This window comes from Haematobia irritans, chromosome 3 (genome assembly GCF_050003625.1).
Source record: "Haematobia irritans isolate KBUSLIRL chromosome 3, ASM5000362v1, whole genome shotgun sequence".
In the NCBI taxonomy this organism is placed as follows: Eukaryota; Metazoa; Arthropoda; class Insecta; order Diptera; family Muscidae; genus Haematobia; species Haematobia irritans.
In genome coordinates this window covers 204405299-204409897 of record NC_134399.1, presented here as the reverse complement: position 1 = coordinate 204409897, position 4599 = coordinate 204405299, and the positions used below count along the sequence as shown (strand labels likewise).

General features: G+C 33.1%; 1 long non-coding RNA gene across 1 annotated transcript; it reads left to right on the top strand.

Moving 5' to 3' along the window:
- The first annotated feature begins 2195 nt into the window (after positions 1-2195).
- Positions 2196-3677, top strand: LOC142232312 (uncharacterized). Its single transcript, XR_012721092.1, has 4 exons — positions 2196-2295; positions 2935-3007; positions 3075-3167; positions 3238-3677. It is a non-coding gene; the product is annotated as an uncharacterized LOC142232312 (long non-coding RNA).
- Positions 3678-4599: the final 922 nt, after the last annotated feature.

The window sequence follows — 4599 nt, the reverse complement described above, 5'->3', positions numbered from 1 at the left end:
TGCTCCTCCAAGAGGCTCCGGAGAACTAATCTGGGGATCGATTTATATGGGGGCTGTATATAATTATGGACCGATATGGGCCAATTCTTGCATGGTTGTTAGAGACCATATACTAACACCACGTTGCAAATTTCAACCGGATCGGATGAATTTTGCTCCTCCAAGAGGATCCGGAGATCAAATCTGGGGAACGGTTTATATGGGCGCTATATATAATTATGGATCGATGTGGACCAATTTTTGCATGGTCATTAGAGAACATATACCATGTACCAAATTTCATCCGGATCGGATGAAATTTGCTTCTCTTAGAGGCTCCGCAAGCCAAATCGGGGGATCGGTTTATATGGGGGCTATATATAATTATGAACCGATGTGGACCAATTTTTGCATGGTTGTTAGAGACCATATACTAACAGCCGGATCGGATGAAATTTGCTTCTCTTAGAGCAATCGCAAGCCAAATATACTAACACCATGTACCAAATTTCAGCTGGATCGGATGAAATTTGCTTCTCTTAGAGCAATCGCAAGCCAAATTTGGGGGTCCGTTTATAATGGGGGCTATACGTAAAAGTGGACCGATATGTACCAATTTTTGCATGGTTGTTAGAGACCATATACTAACAACATGTACCAAATTTCAGCCGGATCGGATGAAATTTGCTTCACTTAGAGCAATCGCAAGCCAAATTTGGGGGTCCGTTTATATGGGGGCTATACGTAAAAGTGGACCGATATGGCACATTTGCAATACCATCCGACCTACATCAATAACAACTACTTGTGCCAAGTTTCAAGTCGATAGCTTGTTTCGTTCGGAAGTTAGCGTGATTTCAACAGACGACTCAGAATTTCACCACGACCCAGAATATATATACTTTATGGGGTCTTAGAGCAATATTTCGAGGTGTTACAAACGGAATGACAAACGGTGGAGGGTATAAAAATTCCGACAATAGCGGTTACAAATCTTGTTGGACTATACGAGGACGATACCAGTGATGAGAGGATTAAGGCGGAATTGAGGACAGAGTTTGAATTTATATCGCCGGAAACTAAAAGGTTAGTTTAAAGTGGCAGCCCGATTTATTTTCTGGCTCACGTAGACTATTCAGGGTCTTAGGCTGGGAGCAAAACATTTTCGAGGATATCGATTACAAATCTTAAGAGGATAACTTTCTTCTACTCAGAATAAGAAGATACGTCCATGTTGGCAATCCTGGCATAGGAGGGAACGTGTACACAGAAAAAAAGGTGTCTTGTTAATTTTAGGACCAGTTTAACTTCCACATAGTTCAAAAAATTTACTGTAATATAGTTCATTTTTCGTAACCACTGCGAAAATTAACTTAGCTAAAGGAAAACTTATAAAACTTCAGTAAATGTTTTTTAGTTCACTAACTACGAAATGGAACGGATTTTTCCTTAAATAAATTTCCAATACAATAGTTAATGCATCGTTGATTGTATTATAAAAAGACATAGGCAATATAAAAATCTTACTACGAAATGTGGACAATTTACTAAGAAAAATTTTTGTATGGAAAAATATTTTTGTAGTAAAAATTAACTTAACCACAGTACCGATTCGTATGACGGCTTCCTACAGCTTATTTCGGTTTTTACTATAAGTTGGAGTATATTTCCTCACATTGAAAATTTTAGATAAAGTAGAATAAAAAGTAGTTAATTTAATCCTTGATGGGTGTGTATAATTTTTTATGGATTCCTCGTAAATTTTGAATATATTTTACCTTATCCTATAGATAGAATACCAACTAATCAATAAACGTGATACTGGAAATTGAAGTGAGAAGAAATTATGAAATTATTGCATCATCTTTTTTTTTGTTTGTGTTTGTTATTGCGATGATGTTATGGAATGTGTGTTGTTGGTATCTTTTGTGGTGATAGTTGTTTTGTTCCAATAGCGAGATCAGAAAGGGATCATGTGTGTGTGGAGTTGTTTTTCTTTACATATGTGTCCTTTATGACTATTTGTGTCTTTGAGTTTTATTGGTGCATTCAGTTCTGTTGATGCATTTATGAAGCGCACACGTAGTGCGCTTGCGTGCGGTATTTGTGTTTATTAATAAAAATACATTTATTTCGTAACATTTTAGAAACTGATAAGTGAATGGTGTGATGTTAGAGAAAACAAAAACACTTTATATTGATAAAAAATAAATAACTCTAAAATAAATCACATATTAAGAAACTGTATATTTCTATTAATAATTTAAAATTAGTGCGGTTTTAAATTGGTTTACATAAAAATATTCATAATGAGTGGTAATAAAATGATCTATATTTACTCTACATCTGGATCACAGTACAATTTTTTGAGTCTATATTTTTATGTTATAGCGAGTCCTTAAGGTGTGTACTAAGTTCGAGTTTAGGTGCTAAAATCAGAAATAAATCAGTAAGAAAAGTATAAAATTATACGCCTTCGATGCAAATTTAAATATAACTTGATGGAGAATAGCTCGAAACAAGTTTTTTATTAAGTTTATGTTCTTTAAATGGATTACACGATTAAGAACAGAAAATCGTTTTTAAGCTTATGTAGAACGCTGTTTTTTTAATTTAATATGATGAATTGTTTTCAAGTTATTCCAATATATATAGCGGAAGTGCCTTAATTTTGAACATAACCGTATATCTCAAAAAGTCGAGCTCTTAAAAAAACAAGTGTAAATTTGAATTCAGCGACATCAAATTACTAAAAATTTGATATAAATTTTAAATGAACACAAAAACGGTTCAATTTTGTTCCCATGTATTTCTAAAGAAAACTAATCATGAAAAATTGGGATTTTAGCCACTAAACTCGAACTTAATATCCACCATAAATACTAAATGCTATATTGACAAGTGGAAATTATATCTAATTTTATAATATTTTTATTTCATTTATATTCTGAGAAGGATTTCAAAAATGTCCCATTTGTGCATGGATATGATTCCACTAATGTAGTAATTGGATGATTTTTTCAATGTGGTAAGTTTTTCGTCCATTTGTAATAAAGCCAAAATTTCTATTTATTAAAAATAATTTTCATTTGCAGGATGACAGCAAATCTAATGGTATTTTTTGGAATCTTCTTACTGTTTAATGCTAACTAAGCTGATATCCCTATTTGCTCTAAGAAAATTCTCTTGTAAGTTAAAGATCAAAATACCATAGAATTGGATAATATTTTTATATTTTATATACCTTTTTAACTTCAGAGGCTTATGACGCAAATCCACACAACAAAACCTAGCGAAATCGGTGAAATTGGACAAAAATGAAATGAAAATAGCAACTTATGGCATATATCGTTCATATGGATAGAAAATGGAAATTGATATTAATTAGTTTCATTCTACTAACATAGAATATTACTCTTTTGAAGAAGCAATTACTAACTACCGAAAAGTAACAGCATACAGCGTACGAATAAAAACATTTCTTTTATTGTATATCATAAGCCATAGTTTTATGTAATATAATAATAATTTTTTGAAATAAAATACTGGTAGTTATGAAAAATTGTCTTATATTGTACGAAAAATTTCTTAGTTGTATACAGGCTTGTTGTACCTTTAATTCATCAATTTATTTACTTCTTTGAAAATTATACTGATAAACAGTTTATTTGAAACCAATTTCTAAATATAGGATTCCCAAAAACTTGTTCATTTTTCCGGATAGCAGGAATATTTTGAATGAGTGTAAGTACATTCTTCCCACAGCGTAGTAAGAATGAACTAAAATACGATGCAATACATAAACTTATTTATAAGAAAATCATGAACTTATCTAGATGAAAAAAATCTTTGGCGCCAAATCATGGTCATTCTTACTATGGGTTAGTTCATTTTTCGTAAACAATAGTAAACTTTTTTTTCGGTGTAGGTTATTGTCTCGTCAGCCATCGCTATTTCCACAAATACCATGCAGAATGATTTGAAGAAATACGTGCTTTGGAGTGGGACTCTTCGACTACTCCGAATAAAGTAGGACTCAGAGTCCTATTTTAAGAGGGAACATCAGGGTCAACCCAAACTCAGGGCTATGGAGTATATGATGCTGATCATACATATCGATGTGTGGAATTATAGGTAACGCAAGACCAAATGGTCTCGGGCAAAGGTAAATGTATTTAAATCATTCGATATACACAGATGTCACGCGGCCTGAATTTGAAGAACTCGCTTTGAAGACGCAGGAGTTGTATGGAGCATTACGCCTACTCAGAATATGGCATGAACCACATCACACAAATGTCTGGACCATATTATACAAAAATAATGGCAACTTTCCTAGTGATATTAACAAGAGATCAAGGGATCCAGACGCACGCATCATGATCTTTAAACCTTCAAATTTTTCATTTTGAAGTATAGCAAAATAATTCCATCAACCACCTCTCCTAATATACCTCGACATGAAAACGCCAATGCCATGACCAATGACCAACAATAATGGTCAAATGCTGGAACGGCTGTCGCTGATGTTTCTGTCAGTTCATTTGTTGTATTTGCTCCCTTTTTGCTTTTTCGTTGTTTTTTTTTTGGGTGAACAAAAAACATCATCGCGAAAAAATG